Source organism: Toxorhynchites rutilus, chromosome 2 (assembly GCF_029784135.1).
Source record: "Toxorhynchites rutilus septentrionalis strain SRP chromosome 2, ASM2978413v1, whole genome shotgun sequence".
Classification (NCBI taxonomy): domain Eukaryota; kingdom Metazoa; phylum Arthropoda; class Insecta; order Diptera; family Culicidae; genus Toxorhynchites; species Toxorhynchites rutilus.
The window spans coordinates 207,223,761-207,239,694 of record NC_073745.1 but is presented as its reverse complement, the minus strand read 5'-3'; the positions used below and the strand labels follow the sequence as shown (position 1 = coordinate 207,239,694).

General features: G+C 43.0%; 1 protein-coding gene across 5 annotated transcripts in view; it reads left to right on the top strand.

Moving 5' to 3' along the window:
• Nucleotides 1-15,934, top strand: part of LOC129764367 (protein tramtrack, beta isoform) — a 95,192-nt gene that overhangs the window by 37,513 nt on the left and 41,745 nt on the right. The window lies entirely within an intron of this gene.

The following is a 15,934-nucleotide window of genomic DNA, read 5'->3' as shown; positions in this document are numbered from 1 at the left end:
TTTAAGCTGCCGCACCAAGCGATACTGCGGCGTAAAAGTAATCATGTACCTTAATGTTGCTTTGTTCAAATGTAAGAAATTTCACCCACGGAAAAAAAATCTTTACCAATCTGTACTTTTTGACGAAAATCTGTACTCTGTACCGTATAGAATCTGTATCAAAAATAACGAAAAAATCTGTACCTTTCCAGATAAATCTGTACGTGTGGCAACACTGGCTGCATCTACTATTCGTCCGATCACTCCTCAGAAGTTCCTGACAGGGTTTATATTTGGTGAACAAGCTGACCAGTCCAGAATCTAAAAAAAATCATCAATCCATGTCATAACCTTCCAGATTTTATGAATTGATGCCAAATTACCCAATTATCAAATTGTTTTTCATATAAAAACCGCACTAACGAAAATCATTGAAGCACTTCGTTGCACTTCTGACTGTTCATTCGTAATGATGGTAAGCTATATAAAACAAGGCCTTTTTGAGAAAATTGTCTCCAAACCATCAAACTGCCGCCTGCAAAGCAACGAGCTAAAAAATTAAATGAAACATTCCGTAAATCCTTCCAGTATGTAGAAATTCTATTCAAGTTGAATTTCTTATTTTCAGGGAAGTTCTCCTGAAATAGTGAAACCCATGAAATAAGCTTCCACATTAGTTTTTGGACTCGCAGCTTCGAAAATAGGATTTTTATGGTTTGGAGAGAATTTTCTCAGAAAAGCCTGGTTTAGATAGCTGACCATCAACACGAATGAACAGTTAGAAGTGCAATGAAGTACTTCAGAATCATTTACTGCTATTTTTGCATCAAAAACAATGTGATAATTGGGTAATTTGGAAAAAATTCATGAAATCCGGAAGGTTGTGGTATGGTTTGATGAATAGGGGCTTCAGATAATAGACTGGTCAGCTTGTTTACCAAAAAAACCCTGTCAAGAACTTATTAGGAGTGATCGGACGAATAGTAGATGCAGCTTACACGCAGTATGAGTCATTTGAAGACACACTACAACATGGCGCAGCCAAACTCAGAAACTCAGAAAAAAGAGTGGTTCTATAGTTATGAAATGAACACAGCTCTCGCTTTCGAAAAATTTCTTATTTTCATCCGACTTGCAATATGTTGTAGTTTGACGCCACTTTCTATTCGGAAGCCGAGCAAGAATTCGTAAAAACTGAATGATCGATCGTAAACTACTACCCAACTACCAATAAACTCAAAAATACGTCTGAACTAACACAGCCTCTTCCCAAGTAAACACAAATCAGTTTCAATATAATATTTTTCTACACTTCGAAATGCATCGTATTGTAATAACTTTGAATAACTCTTTGGGAAAAAAATTGGTGGCTCTGAAAAGTGCCAATAGATTATGTATCGTTCTATCGATGCCGAAAGTTTTGTCCTCATTTTGCAGGAGCACTTTTCTCCACAGAATGAATGCAGTTACGGGCACTGGTGTGCTGGATCGATTCCATGAAGCGATGGGTTACGGTTGCTATTTGATGAAAACTCGCTGATGATATTCGTGGAACGATGATCTTGAGGTTGAGGACCCCGCAGACTGCAGACTTTATATCGTCCAATAGTTTGATCAGTACGAAGAGGTGTGCTTTCGCTCTCAGTGCATCGATTCAGTTGGGTCGGTGTTTGCACTAGCCCAAACTGTTCGAACAAAAATTAAATCTGCAGTCTGCGGAGGCTCTCACTGTATGAGTGCAGTAAAATTGAAACCCATTTTGTCACTCCTGCCCCTGATGTCGCTGCTCCTTTTACTCATGCCGATGCTTCTGTCACTTCTGTTGTTACTGCCGCTACATGCTAGAACGATGGCCTTAGCACCTCAGTTCTGCTCCGCGGTTAGAAAATGAATGATGGTGTCGAAAAGCAACAGTCAAATTTATTCTATTCGACTGGCGGTAGAATCACAAAGAGGAGTGACTTACAATATGATTCTTCATTTGTATCACAATTATATTTCGCTGTTACTCTGGTTGCTCTTTTTGGTTGGACCCATTTGAGGAGCACAAATTGGACTGATCAAAACGAGGCACATAATGCTTTTGGACAATGCTTGACATTTTACAATTATTCAATTGTTTATCTAAAGAAAAATGAAATATTTTTCACTGTGATATATGCGTAGAAATATTTTCTATCAATTGATGTAAATCGAAATCGAAATCTTTCATTTTTTCCTTTATGTTCAGTGCCTAGATTTTCATTTTACCATTTTACTATATCTTCCGGTTACACGTATTCCTACGTCAATTAATGATGTGTGAAGTTTGAAAACATGGAAGTTTAGAAATTAGACCTTATTCCAGCAATGCGTCTCAAATTCACGTTTCAAAAATGAAGTAAACATTCCAATCGAGCGGGTTGTTTCCTTCTAACATCTGAATATTTGTTCATGCATGTGATTCACGCTATAGCATAAGGGTAGTGGGGGCAAATTGGTCATGGGGGGCAAAGTGGTCACCTGCTTGTTTGGTAGTATAACTATTGACTATAGATGCCATATTGATAGTCACCTTATGTTTAAAGAATTTAATGACTTTTGAGTCACCCTGTACTTCAGTAGAGCTGTCGCATGTCAAAATAAAAATAAAAACAGAAATAGGCATATTCCTTAGGGTGACCAATATGCCCCCACTTCCCCTATGTATTATTTATGTAAGTCTCACTCAGTGCATACACCAGAATTCAACCGGATGATTGTTTAGTACCGATACGCGGCAATTTCTTGGAAGAAACAATAAAATCCCCATACACAGTATGGATCGGAAATTCATTCGTTGTGTCACATCTGACAGCACTGCAGTGGAGCCACAAACAAAAAATGTTTTCCCCTCGATCGATCCCAAAAGTGTCATTGGATTTTAATAACACTAAAGTGACTGGCCTGAGTGGGACGCGTAATGTTCGTGAAAAAAGGAAAAAAGGGCGGGGGGGGGGTCTATCGAGTAATGAATGCTGCAGTAAAAGCGAACGAACGCGAATGAACGAAAAAAATATATAATTCCACAGAATTAGGGTTGACTGGGTGAATTGACGCGCGGTATGGTTGGGCCGCAGTTGGGCAGCGAATATGATGGTGGTTCTCCCATTTGGCGAGGCGCGTCTCGTCAGAGCGCAAGGGTTTAATGAAAAATCGATTGTAACAGCATGCTGGTGGTGGTGATGGTGGGAAAGGCAAGGGTGAATAAGCATTTTTTTGTGTCAGAATTACAGTTTCGATCCGTTCGGCGCCCTAATCATCTACTTTATTGTCCTTTTTTATTTCTTCATGTGTTGTTGTTGTATTCCACGGCACAATCTGCTGGACGATGGAGTGTCTTTCAGAATTTTCGCATCTCGGCTGCACCAGTGGTGCTGGCAGTAATTATAAGGGCAGCTGTGCGCGCTCGATTGTCAAATCGAGTAATTATGTCATTTTCATATCAAGCTTGACATTTATATCGGAGAGACCGCCCGATGGAGTGTTGGCGAGTGTCAGTGTTGCTAGAGCTGTACTGGAAAGGGTGCACTGTTTTAGATTTAGCTATTTTTTTCATCGTGATGATTGTGTAATTTCGTGAACGGCATTCTTTTTGTTATTTCTTAATCCCCATAATCCTTCTTCTTAGATTGCGTTAAAGTTTCTTGACGAACTTTGTCCCATCGGAGTAATATTATTTGGGCCATTTTAATTGACACCTCATATCAGCTATTGAATTTCCAATAGATTGTTAGGGAGTGAGCATATCGATTAATGCATAAATCTCGTAAACCCATCAAGAAAGTATAAGACATGATAGCATGAATCATAAATTTCGAACGAATATCACAATTGTCATGTTATTGAAAAGTTCTGGTTGCGATTCCCCACCAGAAGCGATCAGGAATTTTCATTTCACATTCTTTGATCACTCAAATGATCCACCGAAACCCGCCAACGTTCGCACCTACATCTGCACTAAATGTACCAGTCCTCATCAATCCCTACTGGTTGCCTCGTTACTGCTTGCTGAGCAATGTGAAAATATGTGCCCCTTCCTCCCCTAAGTAGATACTGGTGTGTTGGTGCCAGCAGCGATTGCACTTGTAGAACGAACTCACAGCGACCATTTGTCGAAGGTGTGAGAGAGGTAATTGCTGTGGCACCCCTTGCCAGCTCCGCAATTGACGGTGTGTAACCTGGGTTATCCAGCTCTGGTTGCGTCCGATCGGGGATAATAAACACTCGCCTTTTCCTTTGGCTTAGTTTGTTTTTCTCCTCACGATGGGGCAGTTGTTGATGGTGGCGATGATTTTACTGTTACTGGCCTTAACATCTCGAGCTACGAACAAGTGGGGGTGGCAACGGTCGTGGCTCATCGTCGTTGCATAATGAATGAGTATGTTCCGAAATTAAATGGTCGATCCAACCCGAAGTGCACACCTCTCGCCGTTTTCGCTGGAGACTATCATCGACGTTGTGTTCGCTGTGATGAGAGAGTGTGTATTCCGGTAGGCGCGAGTTGACCAGGGACTACTTTTATCTCTCCGTACAGCCTGTCGTGATTGGTACACGATGGATGGAGAAGCCTGGACGGCTGGTTGAAAATTATAATTTATGCTTTCATGTGGCCTGAATGACCGGTGCTCCATTCTAGCGATGGTCTTGTGGGTGTGCGCATTTGATTGCGGTAAGAAGGAGTGTCACAAAAGCAAACGAACTGCTGATTTACTCGAGACCACAGTTGGTTACTGCCCTTCATTGCTCGCTGTTTTCATGCAAAGGTGTGTTTTACACCGAGAGAATTTCAATGACTGATTCCGAATTTGCGCTTGAACGTGAACATTCATGCTTTGGATTGTGTTATTCTTTCAGTGTGTTTCCTCATACTCAAGCTGTCTTCCCGTTTGATTCTTTGGTGAACTTCTAGAAACTCTCCACTCAAAGCTTGAGAGACATCGAAGCCAAGCAGCGTGACATACTCGCTATCGTTCACAGGAAACACTCGTTCTAGCGTGCTCGACTATAGTAATTGGATTTTTTTTCTAATTATTTCCGATAATTGGATTGTTGTGTTTAGTGACGGGCTGGCGAGCGGTATGATGTTTGCCTAAGGCGGTTGAAGATCTTCACTTCGAATTTCACCGCCGTTGTAAGCGATGATTGGGAATGAAACTCGGTCAATGCGATCATTTTCAACTACATTTTCACCACGGATATAAGCTTAGGACATTCGCTATGACAGCGACATTTAATTGTGACCTAGTAAAATTGATTGAAGTGAATGTTATTCGCGCGTTAAATGAGATCCATATGCCTTGCTGTTAAGTTCGTGTTTTCATCCTACACAAGTCATGTGCTACACGTATGTACCAAATGGAGTCTCTTTCTAATTAATTAGGTAATCTGAGTTCATTACTTTTCTGCATCTTGGGTATTCTGTTTAAAAACTCATCCACATTATTCTCACAAAAACATCAATGTCTTCTTACTTCAATTGAAGATTTTTATACGTTCTATGTATTATTCGCACAAGGAAACAAAAAAAAACCTATAATTGTAGAAATACGGCTCTCCTGGGGTTGTTGATTCGATTATAATGGCAAGAAACAGTATCCTAAACTTCCCACTGAATACTTTTTGTATTAGAAATCCTAAATTCAACGAACCCCAATACAATAATCATAAGTGAAATAATCATTTAGTGAAAACACAATTATTGTATTAGAGTTCGATTAATTTCGGATGAATTTCTAACGCAAAAAGTATTCCCCGGGAAGTTTCTGATACCGTTTGGTGTCATCACTATCAAATCAACAATTCCAGGGAAGCCATATTTTCCTCACATACACTCTTTAGTTTTTTTTTGTGGAGTTTCCAGCTGCGTTTTGACGATGACATTGATTGATGCTCGAAATGATTATTATGGCAAGCACCGCTTGACATAATATTCTTGACCTCCCGACTTTTCCGTTTTTATTATGAAGCTTCTGAACAATATTCAATTGTGACGCTTGGAGGAGGTAGACGGATTTTGGTCTTTGATCTTTGGTCTTATAAATAGTTGGATAAATATCGAGTTGAGTATTTATGAGTATTATGAACGGTTTCAAAGATTTGCAGTTAGGGAAAAACGAGTTCATGATTACATGATTACTAGCAGATATTTTGTCTTTCTCTATAAATGGGTCACTCTACCAAATTGAAAATGATCAATGCAATGAAAATTTGAGAGATTTCAAATTTTTCGACTGAACGAAGTGGCATGATAATTGCTTCTTTCGTAGGCCTTGTAGGCCTTTCACTACAAGTGATGTTTGTTACTCAGGGCCCACTGGTTTCAACTGCTCAAAAACTGAATTGAAAGCAAACTAGTTTAATTACAAAAATCAATGAACTGAGTGTTCACTTTCAAGCAGGTACCCAGGACATGATTGTTCAGTGGTTGGTGTATGTCGTTGGCTGGGAGAAAAGCAAAGTTTGTCGTTCGCTTTGTAGTCAACGTCGTCGCCCAACTCCTAGGCACACAGCAAGGAATTATTTTATAACTAAATTGGTGAATTGCTTGTCACTAACTCTCAAATCGTCGTATGATTTGTGTACAATCCTCAATTGAGGATATCATTCAAATATTTTTTGTTCAAAACACAAACAGTGAAGACAATAAAACAACTGAAAAAAATCGCATAAAACAAGTCTGTTTTGTTCAATTTTACTCACTTCTCGCCTTTTCCTTCAAATCAAATTATCATACAAAATTGATTCATACAATTCGGGCATTAGTCTTGCATGGTTTCTTTCTTCGCTCTTTATTTTTTTTCCGTGACGGACAAGGTGAGGCGATGTGTATTACGAATCATTCTCCATTTGCCGACTACTGTCTTTCATCATTTGTCAGAATCATAAAGGGGTGGATACTTTTTGGAGATGGCGGAACTTTATTATCCGCAAAGTTTCGTAGAGTGTCCATAATCTATATTATTTGGCACAGCGGAATGTGCTTCCCTAACACGGAGCAGTCTTGCAAAATCGTTATGGATAGATAGGAATCCAATGTTTTGAAGTTAACAAAGAAGAACAAGAATTGATAGATGCAAACTGCGGGTGCTTCTGTATCTGCATGCATTTGTGCAGACCGGGATATGTTCCCTAGCATACATGCAAGCTGCTGTTAAACTTCAACTTGTTTGTATTGAAAAGGTTTTCAATTTTGCAGTCAATTCGCCTCTAGTCTTGAAAAAGCTCATTGGGTGTTGTTTAGACCTCAGAAAGACTGATGCCTGAATACCATCACAATCACATGGGATGGTTGGCTTGAACTTAATGGATGTTTTTGAAGAAAAAAATACTAATGAATAATAAGAAAACAAATAAGAACACAACTTGCTTTGAGATAACTTTAAATTATTTTGCTGACAGAACTAAGATAACGGATTAAATCATGTTGGGATTTAACACATCGGTAAGTATTTTGAAATCTTGTCGAAGAAGTCGATTTCATCCAGGAACGCAATCAAATTGATTTCTTGTGTTTCGTCTTTGTTGAAAATATTTCGGAGACTCAGGCCCATGTTGCGTCTGGCTCGGTAATTTTTGGTATGTTGTATGGATTGCATTACCGTGCCAAAATTTCAATAACCGGTTATTCGGCAATGAAAATTTAATTACCGGTAAAATCGGTAAATTACCGGTAAACAATATTTTGAAACAAAACCTTTTTCTTGAAGAAACGGCTTTTATTGATAATGATTAGTTACAAGAAAACATTTTGCAGGATTTCGCAACTTAGTTTGTTGTTTAAATTTATACAAAGGGACACAAATAATGTTAATATTGTCGTCTTCTAATCTAAATCGGATCTCATTAGGGGAAATCAGGGTAAAACCGACACCCTAAAGATTTCCATTTATATTCAAGACCCATGTTCCTCCGACTTGAAATCGTAACAGAACCTCTCTTCAACTATTCATGAACTATTCTACAGTATCTGTTGATTATTGACGTGGGACTACGTCTAACCGGAGTATATGGGGGTAAAATGAAAACATAAACATAGAACATGCATGAAAAAATGAAAGATTCCGAATGCTCATAACTGATCATTTCTTATTGGATCGGAAGAATGTTTGCATCAGTTGATACGGAATATTTCTACGCTTCTATCGCAATTAATAAAATATTATTTTTTATTAGATTTATTTGATAACTGAATAACTGTCAAATGTTAAGCGCTATCTAAACGCCCTAACTAGCTAGTTTTGATTGGCCCGATTTACGGTTTCCCAAACATAGCCATCAAAACCAAGCAGCATTGGGGAAATCGGCAATGCAAACACATGATAGTATGGGGACTTTAGTTCGCACCAAAATGTGTTCCCTAACACAGACTTCAAAACCAAGCAGCGTTAGAGAAATCGGCATTGCAAATACATGAAAGTCGGGGGTATTTTTGTTCCGACTGAAATGTGTTTCCTTAACACAGACTTCAAATCCATGGAGCGTGAGGAAATTGGCATTGTAAATATATGCAAGTCGGGGGCATTTTTGTTCCGACTGAAATATATTTCCCCAACACAGACTTCAGAACCAAGGTGTCTGAGGAAATTGGCATTGCAAATTAATGCAGCTCAGGGGTATTTTTGTTCAGATTGAAATGTGTTTACCTAATAAAGACTTCTAAAGCTCGCTTCCTTATTGGCAAAAAACTCGGATAGCCAATTTTCACAGGCCTCTTTTGTGGCTAACTTCTGACTACCTAGCTCGTTCGCCATGGACAAAAACAGGTGGTAGTCACTTGGTGCAAGGTCCGGACTATACGGCGGATGCAAAAGAACCTCCCATCCAAGCTCCCGGAGCTTCTGGCGCGTCACCAAAGAAGTGTGTGGCCTGGCGTTGTCCTGATGGAAGACAATCCGGCCTCTGTTTATCAAAGATGGCCTCTTCTTCATGAGTGCTACCTTCAAGCGGTCCAATTGTTGGCAGTACAGGTCCGAATTGAGCGTTTGGCCATAGGGAAGCAGCTCATAATAGATTATTCCTTGACAATCCCACCAAACACACAGCAGAACCTTCCTGGCCGTTAATGAGGGCTTGGCCACCGTCTGAGCCGCTTCAGCGGGCTTCGACCACGACCGTTTGCGCTTCACGTTGTCGTAAGTGACCCACTTTTCATCGCCAGTCACCATCCGCTTCAGAAACGGGTCGATAATGTTGCGATTCACATGCGGCGATACGGTCAAAGATGTTTTTTTTTGCGTCAACGTGTGTGGCACCCATACATCGAGCTTCTTTGTGAATCCAAGCGCCTTCAAATGGTTAATAACGGTTTGATGACTTATCCCCAGCTCTTGGCCGATGCTACGGCTGCTACTATGCCGGTCTTTCTCGGCTAATTCAGCGATTTTGTCGCAATTTTCGACGACAGGCCTACCGGAGCGTGGCGCATCTTCGACGACCTCTACACCAGAACGAAAACGTTGAAACCATCGTTGTGCGGTGGAAATGGAAACTGTATCGGGTCCATAAACTGCTCAAATTTTATTGGCAGCTTGAGATGCATTTTTGCCTTTGTCATAGTAGTACTGTAAAATATGTCGGATTTTCTCTTTATTTTGCTCCATATTTGCGACACTATAACTCACGAACTGATGTTTTTAGGTGAAATAAAGGAGAGTACGGATGAAATGGACACCCTGTCGGGTTAAAACCATTAGAGACACGAATGTAAACTTGTTACAATAAGCAGGTGATGGACAAATTCCTACTCCTGGTCCAAAGTAAACACGAGAGTTTTGATTCCAGCTTGGGTGAGCAACCACGAGGTTGTGCCGATGAGCGTTGAAGCTCTTCCAGGCGTTTTTGTTGACAAGCCCTGTTCAACGTTGGTGTTTCAGCGGATTACCCGGATTGTCCGACGCGAAGGCTTTCTTAACGGCACTAATGGCCTCTGGGCCTAAAAACGTGAATGCCACTTGATTATACGAACAATTTTTCCTTTCGCTGGTGCAATTGAACCGGATTGTTCAATTGCATACACGTGATTATGGGAACTACCGCCCAAAACGAACTGTGATCCGTCTCGCTCTCCTTTTCACTAAGGACGGGCTGAGAAACCTGGGCACAAGTTTCACTAAGTTCGGAACTATAAAACAACCGGCGGACTTCGACCTCAATGGACTAGAGGAATTTATCGGATTGAAAAACGGAAGATGGATTTTATTTACCGTCTGTATTCTTCGGAATTCTGACTTAGACTATATTTATAACTCTCGGCCATATGCATTCTACATGGCTGAGTTTTAGATCGTTTTCATTTTAGAACAATATACTAATCATTCCGGCCACCTTAAAATAGTCACGTATTTTAATTACTATACGGACACTGCTGCGTACGAATCGATGAACTGACTGCGGTCCAAGATATTGGGTGATTGATGGGCTGCTCATTGCGAGTTCGGTTACCATCATAGGGACCGGCTGGATTGGTGGCTGGTAAGAAACAAACTAATTTAATAGACAATAAATCATTTTGTTACCTCATTCTCAACGTCGTTCACGTTTGATGGCATTGGAAGAAGTGAAAGTTTGACGACAGGACGGACAACATTGTCTGCAGATGCCGTCTTCAAGGTGACGACTCTAACGATACCATCATGAGCGGGATGAATCTTCGTTATGCGACCCAACATCCACTGGGCTGGGGGAAGGTTGTCGTCCTTAATGATGACTAGTCGGCCCACTCGGATGTCAACGGGAGGTTTGATGCCTTTTGATGAACGGGCTTGCAGCTGCTGTAAATACTCGGTGCTCCAGCGCTTCCAAATTGCCTGGAGTCGTTTTTGCATCAGCTGCCAACGGTTGAGCTTGTTGTCTGGTAATTGCTTGTAGTCGGCTTCTGGAATCGATTGCAGGTTCGAACCGACCAGGAAATGACCCGGTGTAAGAGCCTCTAGATCCGTTGGGTCATTGGACATCTCAGTTATGGGCCGTGAGTTGAGGCACATTTCGACCTGGGCGAGCAGGGTCAGCATTTCTTCGTGGGTGACGGTTGTATTACCCACTTCCTTCAGAAGATGACTCTTCGCCGATTTCACCGCCGCCTCCCACAGACCACCAAAGTGAGGTGCGCGCGGTGGAATGAATTTCCACCTGATTTCTGCATTAGCGCACCAGTCGAAAATGAGTTTTCGGCTGCTGTCGTCCGTTTTAAGCATTTTAAAGAGATGATGTAGCTCGTTGGCGGCTCCTTTAAAGTTTGTAGCATTGTCTGAATGAAGTTCACAGACCTTGCCACGCCGTGCTATGAACCGCTTCAGAGCAGCCAGGAATGCTGCTGTGGAGAGATCGCTGACGAGCTCCAGATGTACGGCCCGCGTTGAGAAGCACACGAATAAAGCGATGTATGCTTTGACTGGTCCTGCTCTACGGTGTGGACCACGTAAGAGGATCGGGCCGCAATAGTCGACACCGGAGACTGAAAATGGCCGCGACGGTGTCACTCTGGAGTTAGGTAAATCTGCTGTTGCTTGCTGGATCAATACCGGTTTTCTACGGAAGCAGGTATGGCACTGGTGGTACACTTGACGCAATAAATCTCTGCCTCGTAGAATCCAGAACTTCTGTCTGATGGTGGTCGTCATCAGCTGCGGTCCGGCGTGCATTAGAGTTCGGTGGTAGTGATCAGCAAGCAGGTGTGCCAGTCGGTGTTTACTCGAGATGATGATTGGATGCTTCATTCCTTCGGGAGAGTTGGAGTCTTGAATACGACCACCAACCTTGATGAGGCCGTCCTTGGAGAGCATTGGATTGAAGAATTTCATAGGTGATGTTTTGTCAACTGGTCGTCCATTGCGTAGTGCTTTCAGCTCCGTCGGAAACGTTTCACGCTGGGATAGTTGACACAGAACATGTTCAGCGTCTTGAAGATCGGATGCAGTGAGATGTGTGTGTGGCTCACATGGTGTCTTCGAGGATGCCGCACAAGCCCCATCAGGATGTTTCTTGGCAGCTGTTGCGTGCAGTACACCCATGTACCGCAGGAAGTATGCCACGGCCTTCCGTAGCTTGGTATACGACGAGAAACAGTTGAACAACCAATCGCACAGTTGATCCGTGGGAGATATGAGTGCCGCCAGGCACACTTTACATTCTTCGACGACAGCCTTGGAGGATGCCACGGAATCGACGAGTTGGCTTGGTCAATGTTTCTTGGTCTGCTTGAGCCAAGCAGGCCCGGTCCACCATCGCTCTTGGTGAAGAAGTTCGGCTGGAGTGAGGCCACGGGATATATCATCGGCCGGATTGTCCTTTCCTGGCACGTGGTACCATGGATGACCAACTGTCGCAATTTGAATTTTGGACACTCGGTTGCCCACAAAAGTTTTCCATCTGTTGGGTGATGCTTTCAGCCATTGAAGCACGGTCATGGAGTCTACCCAGAAGAAAACAGGAAAGTTAGATTTAAGCGAGGCAATTACCTTCAGGAACAGGTCTGTAGAGAGAACTGCAGCACAGAGTTCCAAGCGGGCAATGGAATGGCGGGTCTTCAATGGCGTGACCCTTGATTTTGCTGCAAGCAGGTGGACGACAACGTTCTGGCGTTGATCTTCGGAACGCATGTACACGCATGTACCGTATGCCCTTTCGGAGGCGTCTGAGAAGAAGTGCAATTCGAAGCTGGTAGCACCGGCCACCGAAACGAATCGGGGGATGCGAACATCGCTCACCAAGTTCAATTGGTAATGAAATGCTTTCCATTCATCTTGGATCCTTGTCGGAAGTGGATCGTCCCAAGCGTAGGAATTCCCATCGTTGTTCTTCAATGCCCACAAGCGCTGCATAAACTGCTTGGCTGTTGAAATTACCGGACCGGCAAGGCCCAATGGATCGTAGATCTTGGCAATGTACGACAGTACATTCCGTCGGGTGAGTTCGACTGCAGGAGGTGTAAGTTGGATCCGAAACCGCAAAGTATCGGAATGCGGTTCCCATATAAGTCCGAGTGTAGACACCGACTGCTCGTCGGCGAATTCGTAAACCGGCTGAATTGCCAATTCCTCCGATGGTATTTCGGCTAGGACTGCCGAACTGTTGGAGACCCATTTCCTCAACGGAAACCCGGCGGATTGCAACATAGCACTGAGCTGTCGACGGAGTTCTACGGCTTCTTCGGGTGTAGATGCACCGCTGATGAGGTCGTCCACGTAAAAGTCTTCGAGGACGGCCTTTTTGGCCATCGGAAAGTTCTCGCCTTCATCTGTAGCGAGCTGTACGAGAGTACGTGTGGAGAGAAACGGCGCAGAAGAGGTACCGTAGGTAACGGTCTGAAGCTCGTACGTGGAGATTGGATCCGTTGGCTTCTGTCGAAAAAGTATTCTGAGGAGTGGTTGATCGTTGCGACAAACTGCAATCTGACGGAACATTTTTTCAATGTCCGCCACAAGACCGATTGGTTTTGTCCGGAAACGCAATTTAATTGACTGAAGATCCTCTTGAACGATTGGCCCGACAAGCAGAAGATCATTGAGGGAACTACCAGACGACGTACGGCAGGACGCATCAAATACGACCCGTACTTTCGTGGTTGTACTGCTGGCTTTGAATACGGGGTGGTGTGGCAAATAGTAGTGGTAAATGGAGTTGTCCACCGGATCCTCGAGCCGTCGCATATGGCCTAGCCGTGAATATTCTTCCAAGAACTCATGGTAGGCTTCCTTTACGGATGCATCACGTTCAAGTTTTCGCTCCAAGCATAGTAGACGTCTTTCGGCGATTGCACGGGATTCACCGAGTTGAATGTAAGGGTCCTGTGATTTGGGAAGGGACACTACATATCTCCCGTCGGATTTTCTAGTCGTAGTACCCTGATATAGCTCCTCGCAGGCGATCTCCTTAGCAGAATAGATTCGGTCGGACTGCAAGGATTCGAGCTCCCAGAACCGTTCCAAAAGAGATTCCAGATTTCGAGTGGTGGCGATGTGGCAGACCGGAGTAGTTGGTGGAGTTGTGCCGTAGCATCGACCGATTACAGCCCACCCGAAGACAGTCTCGAATAGTACTGGACATCCTTTCCCGAGGATTATTCTACCACTCATAATGTATTCGTGGAATTGTTCGATTCCGAGTAACAGGTCGATAGGACTCGACACGTTGAATGCAGGGTCAGCTAATGGGAAGTTTGACGGGATTTTCCACATGGATATGTCGACATTTGACGTGGGAAGTTCAGAGGTTGGATTCGGTAAAACCAGGAACTCTAACTTGCTGGAAAACTCGTTGTTCTTGGAGTGGATAGTGGAGATGACAGACTGGGTAACCGTCACTGTTGTTTCACCGATGCCAGCGATGGGAACACGTACTCGATCTAACTGTAGACACAAACGACGAGCCAGCTTCTTTGAGATGAAGTTCGACTGCGAACCAGAGTCGATTAATGCTCGAGCAGAATGTTGTCTTCCAAATCGATCCTCGATCCACAGCGAAACAGTGGACAGGAAAACAGTTGATGGGGAACTGCTATGAGCAGGAACGCTTACTTCGGGAACCAAAATACCCGATCCGTGGGAATTCGCTTGTTGTGTCGGGTACTGGGGTGTTGACTGTGCTGCAGGGTCGCTCGAGGATTTGTGCAACAGCGTATGGTGGCGTTCGTGACAATGACGACAGGTGTACTTGGAGTCGCATCTCCGTGCGATATGCGACGATTTGAAGCAGTTCCAACAAAGTCGCTTCTGGGAAATTAGTTCGCGGCGCTGCTCAACGGTCATTCGTTGAAAGGCTGAACACTGAAACAATAGATGCTTCTGCTTTTGGCTGTTTTGTCAATCCAGTTCGGTCGTTTTGTCTTCCAAATATAAACACAAGACATCTACAAAAGCAAGGATGCATTTTTTCTGTCAGTGGAACACAAACCAGGTGTCGGTTTTACCCTGACTGAAGGTGTCGGTGTTTCGAAATTTCAAAACAACGTTTTCCATCATCGATAATCAACAAAACCGTTTACCGTCTCACAAAATGCACTGAACAATGATCAAAGATGAATTAGGCTCACTGAAGTATCGAATCGAATTTTCCAAATTTTTCCGACTAAAACACTTAAATTCCACCAGAGAAATTTTACGCGGACTCCTGTTTACTGACCGGTCCTGTTGTGTTGTTTGTTTTGACTGTGAAACGACTTCCGCAGCTGCAGAGTGAATCGGAACGTAAAAAATGACAATTGTGTACAGGAGACGTCGGAAAATTTGCGAGAAATCATCATCAATATATATAAAATCCGGAGGTCGTAGAATCGGCGCAACACTGCCGGTTGGATTTTTCGATCTTATATAGATTCTAGAGTAATATTTCGAAGCGGCATAAAGGCGAATATTATTTATGGTGTGAAAATTAAAATTACCGAAATTACCGGTTATCGATTGTAAAATTACCGGTTATTCGGTAATGGAAAACGACCCGGTATTACCGGTAAAACCGGTTAACAATCCCTAGTATGTTGACATTATAGTAGAAGATGACTAACGGAAACGAGGTATGCCCCAACTTTCACGGGCCTGATGTTTTACCAAACCGACTATACAGATGAAAGACAGGGTATATCTGTAGGTTCTGTTTTGATATCCTTGCCGACGAATTTGTCGGTAGCTGTGTGTCCGAGAATTCCGGAATGACTAGGAACCCAACAAAAAGAGACTTTTTTTTCGGAAGCAGCCTCTTCTGTCTGTGTAATCCATGGGGGTTTGCTGTTTTCACTATGTAAGTCCTGGAGACAGCTAGCTGACTCGGAAATTACAGTCGGAAGGGATTCATGGGTTGCTATCAGGAGAGGATGGATCATGACAGTGGAAGAGAAAAGCTACCGGTGTTTTCAAAATTTCCAACTCCATCTGCATCAACTGAACCATCTGTATAGACCTGGTGTTCGATTTAAAAATCGATTGCAATGAGGTTGTCTAAA